Source organism: Macrotis lagotis, chromosome X, assembly GCF_037893015.1.
Source record: "Macrotis lagotis isolate mMagLag1 chromosome X, bilby.v1.9.chrom.fasta, whole genome shotgun sequence".
In the NCBI taxonomy this organism is placed as follows: Eukaryota; Metazoa; Chordata; class Mammalia; order Peramelemorphia; family Peramelidae; genus Macrotis; species Macrotis lagotis.
In genome coordinates, this window is record NC_133666.1 from 93964921 (window position 1) to 93983323 (window position 18403).

Genomic DNA, 18403 nt, shown 5'->3' on the forward strand with positions numbered 1-18403 from the left:
GGGTTATTGGTTACTTTCTCTGGAGTGTGGATGACCTTGATTTGAGCCCCTCTCCCTAGACCTGATGGGGGTGAGGTAGCAGAGTCTTAATTATCCTTTAACTATGTGGGCTGTGCCCTGGGATGAGATTAACCGTGATAATGTTAATTTCCCTTCGAGTTGAAGGAGCTCTGCTGACTACACCTGAGCCTGGGGGTGAGGGGGTAGACTGTTATTGTGTTTGTTCTGGGAGGAGGACTCTGTTGAAAGTATGGCACTCATGGCCCTGAGCTTAGCAGATCAATGTCCGGCAGCATCCTGCAACTCTCTGTGCTAGGGCTCCTCAAACTTCTGCTCCCACAACCAAATTCTCTGCAGCCTTGGACCTTGACTCCCAGGTCAAAGCCTCTGTGGCCTTAGACTAGGCTCCCATGATGAAAGCCTCTGCACCTGATCTTAGGTTAGTCCAGCTTTCACCCCACTCCCCTTGGCTCTCTGCTCTCTGGCCCTGGTTCACCTATGATGCCCAGAGACAGACCTTTTGGAGGATGTTCTTCTCCTAGCTTCTCTTTCTGGGATTTGTTAATAGGATTTCTGTTAAGAGGTTTCTTTCATATTATTTCTGAGGGGAAAGCAGGAGACCTTAGCTCAATGCCTGTCTTCTCTCTGCCATCTTGGATGAAAGTCTCTCCTTCATTCAGGGAGGTGATACCATGACAGGCACATGAATTAGATTTAAGTGAGGAGATGCTGTGCTAAGTCACCAGTCTCACTTCTCCTCCAGAGCCATCTGGGTCCAGTGGTCAGATGTGAACCAGCTCAACTGGAGATGGCCCTGGATGTAAGACAATCAGGGTTAAGTGACTTGCTCAAGTGAGACTGGATTTGAACTCCCTCCTTCTGACTTCAAGGTCAGTGCTCTATCGACTGTGCCATACTACATACTTACAGAAAATATGTGACATGCATTTAAATGCATTTCTCCCATTTCCTCACTGTGTATAGAAAGAAGGGGGAGGAAGCGGAAGAGGGGATGAGTGCTGAGGGCTGAGAAATCTCTGAGGGGCAAGGGTGTGTGTGTGAGTGTGTATGTGTGTGTATGTGTTTGAAGCCAATCTGGACAGTAAACAGTTGACAGCCACGGAGAAAAAAAGATGGGTTCTGCTAAGAAAGGTATTGAAACTGCTGGATTTTCTTGGTTCTCAATTCCCTTTTCTTCCTAAATCCTCCACCTAATCTAGCTGCTAAAATCTGAGCAATCTGGAAGGAATTTCAGCTAGCCATTTCAACTACAAGCTGCATTTCAGTTGCTTTGCTGGATCTTTAATTTTAGATTGTGATTTACCCCTTATCAAATAAAAAAATTAACAAAATGACACACCAAACAAAAACAGACACCAGGGGAAACCCTCTTTGTCTCATAGCAGAGGAATCCAGAGACCCAACAATCAGAAAGAAGCAAATGGAAAAATAAAACATTCCAAGGGAAATCCACTTTGCTCTCACACTAGAGGGTTCTGAAGAGACAACTAAATACACAATTATCACCAGGAAGCACCAAAACCAGAGGTGCACAGAATCCAAAAGACAAATCTAGTGGCCTAACCATAGAATTTCAGTAAACCCACAAGTAAAATCCCAGAGAATATTTCAACTTCAACCCTACAAAGATTTGAAAATAGAGCAACTGAATTGAAAAAGTACATACCTCTTTCTTTCCAAGGCTATGATTTTCATCAGGCAACAATCTACCTGAAGTCCCTTTGAATGTCATGATTGGAAGGCTCTGTCCTTCTTCAAATCAGTGTCCACATCTAAGTCATGAAGGCTCAATTACTGTCAATTTTCATAATTTGGGGCTAAAAATGAAATAACAAAAAGTCACATTATACATGAAGTTTGTTCTTTTAATATTTACCTGGAAGAATATTTACCTATGTTGAAGATGTCTACCCAAAGTTTAATGAGAAAAGAGTATTTACAGGAAACATATAAAAAGTCATAAATTGTTGATGGTCAACCAATTAAGTTACCCAATAATACCTAAAGGTATCATTGATAGCTTTATGATCCTCTTACCCATCCCTACGTTTAAAGAATAAATATGATTCATTTTATGATCATCTTCCCCATCTGTTCTATGTCAGAATTGACAAAAATCCAATTAGTGTCAGGACTTCTGTCTCCTTTTCTGACTTGATATTTCATGTTGTTATTAGATATGGTATAGATACATAAAACATTGGAATTTCTCCCCTTCCAAAATGTCATATGTTTAAGAATTTATTTAATTCTCTTATAGAAAGAGCCAGACCAGTATCCTGCTTCCTCAGGATAGTCTTTCTCTAATTGTTGGTACAACTGGAAAAACCAATTTGTAGATGCAATTGGAGGAAAACCAGGCTAATTCACACTGACAGAGTCTGCTTTTATATAAATATAGACACGCAGACATTGAGAAGGGAAGAGGCTAACATGCAGACTTATAAATCTTAATTAGAGGCTGAGAAAAGATTTTGGAAACTTAAATTTTACTCTCCCTACAGAATTTTGTGAATTAACTTGGAACTACTCTTTGCAGTAATCTGTATATTAAAATTCATGGTCTTTTCTTACACTTTGAGTCAGAAGACATTGTAATGTCTTCACTGATAAATGAACCTCCTACTGATATTTGCCAGCTCTCTCCCCTGTAGCACCTACCTCCAAGGCACCCTGCAGCAGTTCACTCTGCATCAAGTCAACATTAGCTGGGACTTGGAAAAGTAGTGCTATTGGGGAAGAAATGAGATAAAAGATAGTATACTCTTGAGAAAATGTAAAACATCAAAAATTATTGTATTTTCTGAAATTTTTATGTAGTGTTAAGATTTTTCACCTTCATCATTATAAAGAAAATAATTTCTAGGGGACATTTTTCCCTTTTACTAATTTCTATAAATTCAAGATCAGTGCCTTTAGAAGAGTTTGTAAAAGAGAACCTAAAAGATAAGGACCATCTCTGAGAAAATAATACTTTACTATAGAGAATTTTAAGGAAGGGTCAACAAGTTAAGTAGCACATAGAAGAGCTGTGGGAGTATAGAGATGATGTAGAGTGTGTAAAATGAAATAATTCTTTTTGTTTGTTTTTTTCAAGGTAGTGGGGTTAAGTGACTTGCCCAAGGTCACACAACTAGGTAATTATTAAGTGTCTGAGGCCATATTTGAACTCAGGTACTCCTGACTCCAGGGCCAGTGCTCTATCCATTGTGCCATCTAGGTGCCCAGAAATAAAATAGTTTAATAGAGTTTGCTCACTAGAGGGGAAATTTTCTCCCCAGATACAGAAGACACAAAGACAGTAAATACAAAGCATGGATGTATCCTGAGATGGTGTAAATTTTCACTGGATTATCATGAAACCAGAGGAAGCATATTATCCAGGTTTTTATGCTATTTGCATTATCAGATGTTAAGAAATCAACATTAAAAACTCTTTCAAAAAGCTATTTCTTTATGTCATTTGAAATGGTCCTTGATTTAAATATATTGGAAAAGAAAAACTTTTAAAAATATACATTTAATAATTAGCATTTCAGTATTCTCTTTATCATGATACAAATTAAGTACAACCAGAGAATTCAAATGAATATAAAGAGAGTTCATTTTCTCTTCCACCTATTCCTGTTGTTACTGAAAAAGCAAGATAGTTTCCATAGGGGAGTGGGGAGCATAAGAATTAAGAAACAAAATAAAGTTGTTCAAGGATCATATTCTTTTTTTTTTTTAGATTTTTCAAGGCAATGGGGTTAAGTGGCTTGCCCAAGGCCACACGGCTAGATAATTATTAAGTGTCTGAAGTTGGATTTGAACCCAGGTACTCCTGACTCCAAAGCCTGTGCTTTATCCACTGCACCACCTAGCCGCCCCCCCCCCCCCAGGATCATATTCTTACAGAATTCCCTGGGAATATTTTCATTTCTATCACTATTAATTTTTCTCTTTTTTTGACAGAGTGGATTCATATATTTTGATAGTTTGCTTAAGTCTAAAGTAGATCTTTACATTTTGAAAAGTAAGATTGATAAGCTATGGAGATTTTATGTATTTACAAAGGAAATATAGACAAATGAAACATGCCTTTAATTTTCTAAAGTTTGAACTCAAAATGAAGTTTTTGCTCTCTTAAATTGATTTTTTGTTGTTGGAGTTTTGTTTTTTAGAAAAATTGACGGAGATATTTGTTGTAGAATTTAACTTTTCTTCCTTTTTTCCTTCTTGGAGTCAACTGAGATTTAAAAATGAATAAGATCATGAAAATATATGAAGACCATTCTTAACAGATCAGAAAACAGTCTTGAAGGTGATATACTATTCCTGTTAGCTGAGGATCAGCCTAAATAAGAAAGCAGACTCATCAGAAGATTGGCTACAGGATGATGAAAGTTTACTATCATAATTGTTTAGCTGATATCTTTTGTTTTTATATAAGGTTTATTTTTCAATATTTTTCACTTCTCCCTGAGGAAAAAAATCAGTAAAAATAATGAATACTTAGCTAAACCCATCGTTATATGCAAATTTTCACATCAATAGTCTCAGTTCTATTTAAAGTAAGTGGGAAGTATATTCTTACAGCTTCAATTTGGGTTGAAAATTCTATTATAATTAAACAACATTTAATTTTAACCTTAAAAATTCTTTATTAAAGATTTTATTTAGAGTTTTACAATTTTTCCCCCATCTTACTTCCTTTACCCCCCCCACAGAAAGCAATTTGTCAGTCTTTACTTTGTTTCCATGTTGTACATTGATACAAATTGAGTGTGATGAGAGAGAAATCATATCCTTAAGGAAGTAACAAAAAATATAAGAGATAATAAGATCAGACAATAAGCTACCTGTTTTATTTTCTAAATTAAAGGGAATAGTCATATGAAAAATTGTTCTAAATCACTACTCAGGAGAAATGCAAATTAAAACATCTCTGAAGTACCACCTCACACCTCTCAGACTGGCCAACATGACTGGAAAGGACAATGATCACTGTTGGAAGGGTTGTGGGAAATCTGGGACTATGTGTGAACTCATCCAACCTTTCTGGAGAGCAGTTTGGAATTAAGCCTAAAGGACAACAAAAATATGCATAACCTTTGATCCAGCTACTGGCTCTATACCCTGAAGAGATTATGAAAAAGGGTAAAAACATCACTTGTACGAAAATGTTCATAGCAACCCTGCTTGTGGTGGCAAAAAATTTAGAAATTAAGTGAATTTCCTTCAATTGGGAAATGGCTTAATGAACTGTGGTATATGTATGTGATGGAACACTATCGATCTATTAGAAGCCAAGAGGCATGGGAATTCAGGGAAGCCTGGAAGGATTTGCATGAACTGATGCTGAGTGAGATGAGGAGAACCAGAAAAACATTGTACACCCTAACAGCAACATGGGAAGGATGATCATCCTCAATGGACTTGTTCATTCCATCAGTGCAATAATCAGGCACAATAAAGGGGTATCTGCCATGGAGAATACCATCTGTATCCAGAGAAAGAATTGCGGAGTTTGAACAAAGACTAAAGACCTTTAATTTTAAAAAAGCCCCAACTATCTTATTATGTAATTTTGCTATCTCTTATACTTTATTTTTCTTCCTTAAGGATATGATTTCTCTCTCATTGCATTCAACTTAGATCGATGGGTATCATGGAAACAATGTAAAGACTGCCTTCTGTGGGGGTTGGAGGTACAGAAGCAAGAGTAGGGGAAAAATTGTAAAACTCAAAATAAATAAAATCTTTCTTTTAAAAAAATAAAGTGCACATTTCATGGGTTCTTTGATATGCAATGTTACATATTAAACTTACTAATTAAACTTATTAAAAGTAAACTAATCACTTTTTATTAAAAGATTAAACAGGTTGGTTTAATTTGTATCCTGCTAACATTAATTATTTTTGACAGAATTAATCCTAAACCTTAAATTGGAAAGTTCCTAAACCTGACAAACTAAACTGGTAAGAGTTGTTTTTGCTTTAGTTGAGGGTGTTTAAATTTTGAATTTAACACAGCAATAAAAATGTAGCATTTTCATATAAAAAGTAGAATGGAAAAAGAGCATTTCTTGCCTTTTAAATTAGAATACAATCAATTTGACATGTTTATATTCAAATATATCCTGCTTCTATGTTCCTTCTAAACTTCCTTGTCTTCTATTAAATAAAAAAAGTTGCATTGACTCTTTTGTCTCTTTTTTATAGATAGTATTATTGTAATCTCTCTTCTTCCTTTCCTTTCTCCTCCCAGGTAAAGAAAATTTTTATCTCTTTTTGCTAGATAAGCATAGTTAAGGAAAATTTATCCATATGTTTACATTGTTATGTGTGTGTTTATATAAAATCATGAAGTATCTTGTTGGTAGATAACATGTCCATCATCAATTTTCTTGAGTCATAACTGATCTTTGCAGTGATTAGAATTCTTAAGTCTTTCAAAGTTGTTTTATTGTTGTTGTACTATACATTTCCTTCTGATTCTGCTATTTTTTTATTCAGCAATTCATAGAAGTTTTTTGAGATTTGTTTGAAAAGGTTTCATTCATCATTTTTAATAGCACATTAATATTTCATTACATTCATTTTTTATAATTTATTCATCTATTTCCCAATTGATTGACACCTCTTGAGTTTATAGTTTTTGCTATAATAAACAATACTACCATAAGTATTTTTGTGCAATCCAATCAAATTTTTATTATCTCATCTCTAAGAAATATAAGCCTAAAAGTAGTATTTCTGTGACAAAAGTAGTGCACAGTTTAATGACTGTAGTATAATGACTGAGCATAAATACATCCCCCCATCCCCACTCCCAAGCAGTTGAACTGATCCATAGCTCCACCAACAATTACACCAGTGTACCTGTCATCCTCTAATAATTGCCACTTTTTTCCAGCTTTGTTTGTCTGACAGATGTGAGGAAGAAGCTCAAAGTTCTTTTAGTTTACTTTTTGTAATTATATGTGATTTGAAACAATTAATTGTATCAATATTTGATAGAGTGGATTTATTATTTTTGAGAACTTCTTATCTTTGTCTACCTATTGGAGATAGATGTCATTCTTCTTATTTAAATCATTTTTAGATAGCTTGATATCAGATCTTAACCTGATAATAGATATTTTTAGTCTAATTTGGCTATTTTCATAATATATATTATATATGTAATATAATATAAAATGGGTGTGTGCAAACTGAAAGATCAAATGGATTCTGTGTCATCTTTTAATTGATCCTGTTTAGATTTAATTAATTTTATCTTGTAACTACCTAAGTCATGGTTCTTTGTCTTTGGACTTAATTTTAAAATTCTGCTGATCTGTAAGGAGAAAAGTTTAAAAATCTAATTTTTCTACTTTTCACTGCCATTATCTGTTATCCTGGAGGGACATAGGTGCACATAAAGAAGTCTAGTCCACTAGATAAACCCTCTGAGTTAATTAAAATAACTTGTGTCTAGTAATAACTCTTCCTAAGATTTTTCCATTAGTTCATATGTTTTCATATATTGCTTCAATTTACTGATTTGCTTTATCACAACTTAATTCAGCCCTCAAGTCATTCTTCTGCCTCCTTGGCTCAGACTTCTGTGTCAGGAGAAATTATTTCTAATTTCTATTCCCTTGTCTTATCTAACCAAGTCTGATGCTTATTAGACCTTTATACATTTCTGTTGTTCACCAAGCCCAAATAGCTACTGAGTCTTTTATAGGAAGGCAGGAATTCATTGACGCACACAAAAAAAATCCTTATGTTGGACTTTTTTACTTTTTCTGTAAGCAGTAGTAGTAGTACATCTTTTTTTTTCATTGTTTTTTGAATGTTACAATTTTCCCCAGTCTTGCTTCCTCTCCCCCACCCCACAGAAGGCAGTCTGATTGTCTTCACATTGTTCCTATGCTTTATATTGATCAAAATTGAATGTATTGAGAGAGAAACTGTATCCCAAAGAGAAAAAATTAAATATAAGAGATAGCAAAATTATATAAAATGATACCTTTGGTCTTTGTTTAAACTCCACAATTCTTTCTTTGGATATAGATGGTATTCTCTATCACAGATACCCTAAAATTGTCCCTGATTGTTACACTTATGAAATGAACAAGTGCATTAAGATTGATCATCACACCTATGTTGTTGTTAGGGTGTACAATGTTCTTCTGGTTCTGCTTTTCTCGCTCAGCATCAGTTCATACAAATCCTTCCAAGCTTCTCCAAATTCCCATCCCTCCTGGTTTCTAATAGTGTTCCATCACATACAAATACCATAATTTGTTCAGTCATTCTTCAATTGATGGACATTCATTCAATTTCCAATTCTTTGCCACCACAAAGAGGGCTGCTATTAATATTTTTGTACAAGTGATGTTTTTACCCTTTTTCATGATCTCTTCAGGGTATAGACCCAGTAGTGGTATTGCTGGATCAAAGTGTATACACATTTTTATTACCCTTTTTGTGTAATTCCAAACTGCTCTCTAGAAAGTTTGGATGAATTCACAGCTCCACCAATGTCCTATATTTCCCTCATCCCTTCCAACATTGATCATTGTCCTTTCTGGTCATACATTATTATGTTTTATTAAAAAAAATAGTACACATAGAGGACATAGGTATGAATTGAATATGATGAGATAATTATCTAAAAAAATTAAGGGAGGAGAAAGAGAAATGCACTTGGAGGAGAAAGGAAGATGTAAAATGGAGTAAATTATGTGACACAAAAGAAATACTAAAGAACTTTTATAATTTTGGGAAAGAGTACGATCCTTGATCTCATCAGAATTGACTCAGAGACAAAATAACATACACACTCAGTTGGGTATAGAAATTTCTCTTACTTCACAGAAAGTTGGAGGAGAAGGAGATACAAAAAGATAAGGCTAATAGAAGGAAATGTGCTTTGGGGAAGGAAAATATCAAAAGCAAAAAACACTTTTGATAATGGTCAGGGTGAAAAGAGAGAAAAAGTAGGTAAAATTAGGAGGAAATAAGATTGAGTAATACATAGAAATCATAATTGTGAAAAAATTTTATATCAACGTTCCCTGATAAAGACTCAAATATATAGAGAACTGAGTCAAATTTATAGAGATGTCATTCTTCAGTTGATAATTGGTCAAAAGGATATGAACAGACAATTTTCAGATGGCGCTCTCTATAGTCATAGGAAAAATTGTTGTAAGTCACTATTGCTTTGAGAAATCTGATGCTCCCACCTGACACCTATAAGATTCATTAATATGACAGAAAATGAAAATGACACATCTTGGAGGGGAGTCTGAAAAATTGAGACACTAATGCACTGTTGATGAGGTTGTATTCAACCATTCTGCAGAGTAGTTTGAAACACTGCCCAGTGCTATAATACCAAGCAACATCACTTTTCCCAAGCAATATTCTTTGATGAAGCAATGCCATTACTAGGTTCATATTCCAGAATGATAAAAAAATAAAAAATGAAAAGAATCTATAGGCACAAAAATGTTTATAGTAGAGAACTGAAAATTGAGGGAATGTCCATCAATTGGGGAATGGCTGAACAAGTTATTGTATAAGATCGTGATGGACTATTGTTGTGCTCTATGAAATGATGAATAGAATGCTTTCAGGAAAAAAACTAGAAAGATTTAAATGAACTGAAGCAAAGTGAAATAAGAAGAACCAGGAAATGTGATCTATAGCATTAACAAAATTTTAAATGTAATCTCTTACCTCTGTGTAATCAGAGATGGAAATAAAGTAGATCAAATTCAAACTGGCAAAATCAAGTATTGGTTTAGTTAGTTTTATTATGAATAATATGAAGTACAAATTGGGAATTCTCCTTATTAGATTTCCACTAAACTCTAGTGAAGACATAAATTATATACATAAATCTCTAATGTGAAGGGAGGGGGAAGATGGATCATAAAACAATCATTTTTAGGGTTAATTTAGGATTAATACGGTTAATTCTTAGTGATTCTTTTTTCAAGTTTTGGGGGTAATGAACTCTATCCTCAGACACAGAACCAGGGTTCTATGATGGGTACAGGTTTTGTAATTTTTTTGATATACTTTACTTAACATACAAGAACACAGTACAAGGGGTGGCTAGGTGGCACAGTGAATAGAGCACTGGCCTTGGAGTCAGGAGTACCTGGGTTCAAATCCGACCTCAGACAGTTAATAATTACCTAGCTGTGTGGCCTTGGGCAAGCCACTTAAACCCATTGCCTTGAAAAAAAAATCTAAAAAAAAAAACCTAAAAAAAAAAAAGAACACAGTACAATAGAATGCAATGATTGTGAAATTGCTGTCAAGGTTGTTTAATCATTCCAGGTTGCATTATATTCTCTGTTATGGAAATACCAGAGCCTATTTGTTAAATGGGAAAGGATCTTGAGAAACTATACTATCAGTAAATTTATTACACATATCATATTGATCAATATGAAAACAATAATTTCCTTAGTCAGTAGTTGCAGCAATATTTCATGTGATGTTTAATTGTTGTTAGTAACAGAGTTAGACAACTCTGAAGGATTTATGATGAAAAATGCTATACATCTCAAGAGAAAGAACTGATGGAGTCAAAATATATATTAGAATATACTTTTTCTTTACTTTCTTTTTTCCCATCTGTTTTTTTCCCAAACATGACATACATGGAAGTAGATTTCAGATGTTTGCCTATGCACAGCCAATATATCAAATTGTTATCCTTCTCAATGAGAGAGGAGAAGGAAGAAGGGAGGAGAGAATTTGAAACTTAAAAAACTTTTAAAATGAAATGTTGAAAATAGTTTTTACATGGAATTGGGAGAAAATAAAATATGAAATTAAATAAAAATTTAAAAAATAGAATTAGTCAAATGGGAAAAAGAAGTATACAAATTCACTGAAGAAAAGAAGTCATTAGTAAGCAGAAATGGCCAAATGCAAAAAGTAGTACAAAATCTTACTGAAGAAAATCATCTCTCAAAAATTATAATTGGGCAAGTAAATATAATGATCCCATAAAACTTCAAAAAATAATAAAACAAAACCAAAAGAATGAAAAAATAGAAGAAAAGATGGGATATCTTATTGCAAAAACAATGACCTGGGAAAGAGATTAAAAAGAGATCATGCAAGAAATATTGGACGAGCTGAAAGCCATAATTAAAGTAAGAATCTGGATATCATATTTCAAGAAAAAAAAGAAAACTATCTTGATATCTTAAAATAATCTATTTAATATCTCCTGAAAGAGATATCAAAAGAAAAAACTCCCTGCAATGTTATAGCCAAATTCCCCAGAAAAAACATTGCAATTAGCAATAGAGAAAACAGTTCAAATATTTTTGAACCTTAGTGAGAATCTTTTTTTAAAGTTTTTTTGCAAGTTAATGGGGTTAAATGACTTGCCCAAAGTCAGATAGCTAGGTTAATATTAAGTGTCTGAGATTGAATTTGAATTCAGGTCCTCCTGATTCCAGGGTTGGTGTTCTATGCACTGAGCCACCTAGCTGCCCTTAGTGAGTATTACATGAGATTTAGTAGCTTCCATATTATAATAACAGAGGGCTTGTAATGAGATGTTGAAGAGGTAAAGAAGTTAGAATTACAGCCAAGAAGAACCCATATAGGAGAAGAGGGATATTTTCCTCTCCATTAAGGGGAAAAATATACAAAATTGGAACTTTCAGGAATTACTAACAAAAAATCTAGAATTACCAGAAAATATACCATTAAAACAGAGGACCCCAGAAAAATATAAAAAGATGAACATGAAAGAACAATCATATGAGACTTAATAAGGTTACACTGTTTACATTCCTTTTTGAGGAGATGATACATGTAACCTTTACCATAAATAGGACATGGGTGTGAGTTGATTACATTGAGATGATCTCAAAATGAAAAGGTGAGAAAGAGGGCTGGGAGAGAAGGAAAGGTAGAAGTAGAATGGGGGAAATTATCTCACATCAAAGAGACAAGAAGAACTTTACAAATTGAAGGTAATGCTTCTGGGAAGATGGTGGATAAGGGCTGTTCTTCTCCCATGAAGTAAGGAGGCAGAAGAGACATCTCTAGCCTCTTCTCCCCTCATTGTTTTCCAATTAAGATTATTCTTTTTTTTAATATTTTTCCAATTATATGTAAAGACTGTCTTCAACATTCATTTTTAAAACATTTTTTCCATCCAACTCTTTTCTACTCCTACCTAAGATATCAGGTAATCTTAAATAGGTTATACATGCACAATTATGTTATTATTTCCATAGAAATCATGGAGTAAAAGAAGAATCAGAACAAAAGGGAAAAAAAATAAGAGGAAAAAACTCCAAATTTTAAAGAGTGAAAATAATATTCTTTGATTTGATTTCAAATACCAGAGCTCTTTTTCTAGATGTGAATGACATTTTCCATCAGTCTTTGATCATTGTATTGCTGTGAAAAGCCAAGTATACCACAGTTGATCATCATATAATGTTGCTGTTACTGTGTGTTCTGCTCAATTCAAATCTTTCCAGGTTTTTCTGAAGTCTACCTATTCATCTTTTTTTTTATTTTTGCAAGGCAATGAGGTTAAGTAACTTGCCCAAGGTCCCACAGCTAGGTAATTATTAAATGCCTGAGACCAAATTTGAACTCAAGTCCTCATGACTCCAGGGCTAGTGTTCTATAACTGTGCCACCTAGCTACCCCCTCATTATTTCTTTTAGAACTTAAAATTCATATACCATACCTTGATCTGCCATTTCCCAATTAATGGGCATTCCTTTATTTTCCAATCCTTTGCTACCACAAAATGAACTGCTGCAGATATTCTTGTACATTGTCTTTTTTTCCCTTTTCTATGATCTCTTTGGGATAATAAACTAAGTAGTAGTAGTATTGCTGGATTAGAGGAAATGCACTGCTTTATAGTCCATTAGGCATAGTTCCAAATTGCTGTCCAGAATGATTGAATCAGTTCATAACTCCAGCAAGAGTGCATCAGTGTGCCAGTTTTCATACTCCCCCTCCAACATTTATCATTTCCTTTGTGAAAGAAGGCAATTTTACAAGAGTAAGGTGGTACCTCTTGCTGTTTCAATTTGTATTTCTTTAATTAATAGTGATTTAGCATATTTTTCACATGTCTATAGAGTTTTATTTCTTCATCAGAAAGCTACCAGTTCATATTATTTAACCATTTATCAATTGGGGAATAGCTTGCATTATGATAAATTTGATTCAGTTCTCTATTTCAGAACAGAAGCCTTTTTCAGAAAGATTGACAGAAATTGTTTTCCAGCTTTCTGCTTTTCTTCTAATCTTGGTTGCATTGATTATGTTTGTGTGAAAACTTTTCAATTTAATAAAATCAAAATTAACCATTTTGCATTCCATAATGCTCCTTGTCTCTTGTTTGGTCATAAATTCCTCTCCTTTCCATGGAACTCAGGATAAGTGATTCCTAGCTCTTCTAATTGGCTAATGATATCTATCACCCTTTATATCTAAATCATGCACCCATTTTGACCTTAAATCTTGGAATAGAGTATGAGATATTGGTCTGTGCCTGGTTTCTACCTTATTATTTTCCAGTTTTCCAAGAAGTTTTGTCAAATAGTGTGTTCTTAGACCAGTTCTCTTTATCCAATAGTAGATTAGGATACTTAATACTTTTTCTTGTAAACCTAATCTGTTTCACTGATCCATTGGTTTATTTCTTAGCCAATTATAAAGCAATTACTGCCTTATAATATAGTTTTCTTTTTTATTTTATTTTATTTTTTGGTTTTTTGCAAGGCAATAGGGTTAAGTGACTTGTCCAAGCTCACATAGCTAGGTAATTAAGTGTCTGAGGTTAGATTTGAACTCAAGTCCTCCTGACTCCTGGGCTTGTGCTCTATCTACTGCACCACCTAGCAGCCCTTATAATATAGTTTTAGATCTGTAAATGCAAAGGAAGATGACCTGGCTGATACAGCCTTGATATTCGTGATCTTTTCTTCTTCCAGATAAATTTTGTTATTTTTTAAGCTTTCTAAAATAATTTTTGGGTAGTTTGACTGATATGGCAATGAAAAAGTAGATTGACTTAGTTAGAATTGTCATTTTTATTATATTAGCTAGGCTTACCCATGAATAATTAATTTTTTCCAGATGTTTAGCTCTGACTTGGTGTGAAGTGTTTTTAATTATATTCCTTATATTTCTTGAGTTTGTCTTAACAAATAGACTTCCAAATATTTTATACTTTCTCCAGTTAATTTGAATGGAATTTCTCTTTCTCTTTCTTGCTGTTGGGCTTTGTTGGTAATATATGGAAATATTAATGACTTATATGAGTTTATTTTCTATTCTTTAACTTTGCCAAAGTTGTTTAACTGTTTCAGGTTAGTTTTGAATTGATTTTCTAGGATTTTCTACAAGTGTGAGACTTTTGTTTCCTCTTTGCCCATTCTAATTCCTTTCTATTTTTATTACTATAATTACAATGTTTAGTATATTAAATTATAGTGGTGATAATGAGCATCCTTGTTTTACCTCTGATCCTTTTAAGGAAGGCTTCCCCATTACATATAATGCCTACTGATGGTTTTAAATAAATATTGCTTATCATTTTAAGGAAATATTCCATTTCTTCCTATGCTCTTTGCTGTGTTTAATAGAAATGGGTTATGTAGTTTGTTAAAAGCTTTTTAAGCATCTCTTGAGATAATACTGTGATTACTATTAGATTTGCTATTGATATGGTCAATTACACTGATTTGATCTCCTAATATTGAATTAGCCCTGAATTTCAAGTATAAAATCCCACCTGGTCTTAAAATTTGATCTTGGTGATTAGTTGATACAATCTGTTTGCCCTGGTGAAAAACTACTGTAATCTCTTTGTCAATATTTTATTTAAAATAGGGAAATGAGTCTATTATAGTTTTTCTCAGTTTTGTCTCTTCCTGATTCAGTATTAGCACCATTTTTGTCTCATAAAACTATTTGGCAATTCTTAATCTATTCTTCCAAATAGTTTATATAGCATTGGAATTAATTGCTCTTTAAATGCTTGGGAGAATTCACTTATCATCTGCTCCTGGACATTTTTTCTTACGGAGTTCATTTTTGTTTAGCTTAATTTCTTTTTCTGAAATGGGATTATTTAAGTATTTTATTTCCTTTTCTGGGAAATCTAAAATCTAGACAATTTATAACTTTGTAAATATTCATCCTCACTTTTTCTGATTTATTTGCATAAAGTGGGCAAAATTATTTCAAATTATTACTTTAATTTCTTCTTCATTGGAGATGAATTCACCTATTTCATTTTTGGTATTGGCAACTTGCTTTTCTTTCTTTTAAAGTTTTTTTTTCAGAAAGCCTACTCAGTTTTATTTTTTGGTTCAACAGTTTTCTTATTTTCAATTTTATTGTTCTCTCTTTGGATATTTAGGATTCTAATTTGGTATTTAATTGAAGATATTCAATTTGTTCTTTTTCTACCTCTTTTAAGTTACATGCCCAATTCATTGACTTCCTCTTTCTCCATTTTATTCATATAAGCATTTAGAGATTAAAAAAAATTCCCCCTAAGTACAGCTTTGGCAGCATCACATAAATTTTGATATCTTTTCTCATTATTGTCATTCTCTTTGATAAAATTATTGATTGTCTCTATAACTTGTTTTTAACCTCATTCTTTAGGATTAGTTTCTTTAGTTTGCAATTAATTTTTATTCTATATTACAATGACCCTTTATTACTTGTAATTTTATTTTTTCATAATTTGAGAAGAATGCATTTAACAGTTTTGCCTTTTTACATTTGATTGTGAAGTTTTTATGCTTTAATTCATGATTAATATTTGTGTAGGTGTCATGAACTATAGAGAAAAAAATTATATTTCTTTCTTTTCCCATTCAGTTTTCTCCAGAGGGTCTATCATATCTAACTTTTGAAAAATTCTATTAACCTTCTTAACTTCTTTATTGTTTATTTTGTGGTAAGATTTATCTAACTCTTAGAGAGGAAGGTATTGTCCCATACTAGCGTAGTTTTGCTGTTTCTTCCTTTAACTCACTTAACTTCCCTAAGAAATTGGATGATATATCTCTAGTGCATATATGTTTACTATTAATATTATTTTATTCTTTATGGAAACTTTTACCAATATATAGTTTTCTACCTTGTCTCTTTTAATTAGGTCTGTTATTCCTTTGTACTTTTTCTGAGATCAGGAATGTTACCCTCTCCTTTTCTTTTTAACTTCAAATGAAATATAATATATTCTACTACAATCTTTTACCTTAACTCCATGTGTCTCTCTCTGTTTTAGATGTGTTTCTTGTTTTTAAATGAAATTTTTAATAATATTTTTAATTTATATACCTAAATTTCACTTGGTAGCCCTCTGTTTTATCCCTCATAATAAAGATATTTTTGTTAAAAGAAAAAGAGGGAAAAAAAACATAACAACTGATCAGTATACCTAAAATTTTTTTATAACATATTTCTCAGTCCTCTGAAACAGTTGGGGAAGGTATTTTCTCATTTCTCTACTTTGGGGTTATGCTTTTTTAATACAATTTTTTCACATTCACTTTCAGTTTTTTTTTATTGTGGTTGGTCATTACATTATATTGTTGTAGTCAAAGCTATATTTTTTTTCTTGACTTCAGTTTGCATCAGCTCATATAAGTTTTTCCTTGCTTTTCTCCATTTCTTTTTTTTTTAATTTCTTTTTTATTCTCATTTTGTACAAATGTTTTTTTACATTAATAAAATATTCTTGTTTACAAGTAAACAAAATGCCCCTCCTCCCCCATGAATATAGGTTTGGGTGAAAAAAGTAAAGGGGAGAGGAAAAAATTAAAATAAAAAAATAACAATAGTAATAATTGTAGGTATGGCCAGGCGGTGCAATGGATGAAGCAACAGCCCTGTTGCCACGAGCACCCAAGTCCACATCCAGCCTTGTAAACCCAACAATCAGCCAGCCGTGTGACATGCAAGCCACCCAATCCCCACTGCCCTGCAAAAACCAAAAAAAAAAAAAAAGAAAGAAAAAAAAGACCCAAAATAAAATAAAATAGTAATAATAGCAGGGGTGGCTGGGTGGCAGACAGAGCATTGGCCCTTGAGCCAGGAGCACCTGGGACCAAATCCGGCCCCAGACACCCAAAGATCACCCTGCTATGTGGCCCCAGGCAGGCCATCCAGCTCTACTTGCCCTGCACCCTCCCCCAAATAATCATAACAAAAAATGTGCTTGAGTCTTTGTTCCAACACCAACAACTCTGTCATGGGTGGATCTCATTCTTTATGATAAGTCCATCACAAAAGTTATTGCCATTGTTGATCTCAACTCCCTCCTTTCTTATTTCTCCACTACCATGTACTCTATTTTCTCTCTCCTTTCACTATGACTCTGCTGTAGGGTTGCTGAGTGGCACAGCAGACAGATCCCTGGTCCTGGGGCCAAGAAGCCCTGAGCCCCCATACCACCCCTTAGGCCCAGAATCCAATTGGCCCTGTGGTCCTGGGCAGGCCTTCCATTCCCAGCCCCTTGCAAGAAGTAAGAAAGAAAATGTGTTATATCTGGCCACTCTCCCCCCATGGTCCATCCTCTCCTCCTTTATTCACATCCCCACCCCTTCCCCCTGCTCCCCCCTCCTTCTTACTCCATTTGTCTATACCCCATTGAGTATATTTGCTGTTTCCTCTCCTAGCCATCTCTGATGAGAGCAAAGTTTCCCTCATTCCTCCTTGCCTCCCCCTTCTATATCATTACAATAGCTCATTGTAATAAAAAAAATCTTATGTGAAATATCCTGGACTATTCCCCCTCTCCTTTTTCTTTCTCCCCTTCCATTTCTTTTTTTCTATTGACTCCATTTTTACACCATATTTTATCTTCGAATTCAGCTTTCTCCTGTGCTTCAACTATAAAAGCTCTCTCTACCTGCTCTATTAACTGAGAAGGTTCATATAAGTATTATCAGTGTCATTTTTCTATGCAGGAATACATGCAGTTCATCCTCATTATGTCCCTCATATTTCCCCCCTCTCCTCTAATCTCCATGCTTCACCTGAGTCCTGTATCTGAAGATCAAACTTTCTGTTCAGCTCTGGCCATTCCAAAAGGAACCTTTGAAATTCCCCTGGAAGAGGACATTCAGCCTTGCTGGGTAGTTCATTCTTGGCTGCATTCTAAGCTCTCTTACCTTCCAGTATATTGTATTCCAAGCCCTACGAGCTTCCAATGTAGTTGCTGCTAAGTCCTGTGTGATCCTGACTGCAGCTCCACGATATTTGAACTGTGTCCTTCTGGCTGCTTGTAATATTTTCTCTTTGACTTGGAAGTTCTGGAACTTGGCTATAATATTCCTAGGGGTTGGTTTTTTGGGATCTCTTTCTCGGGGGG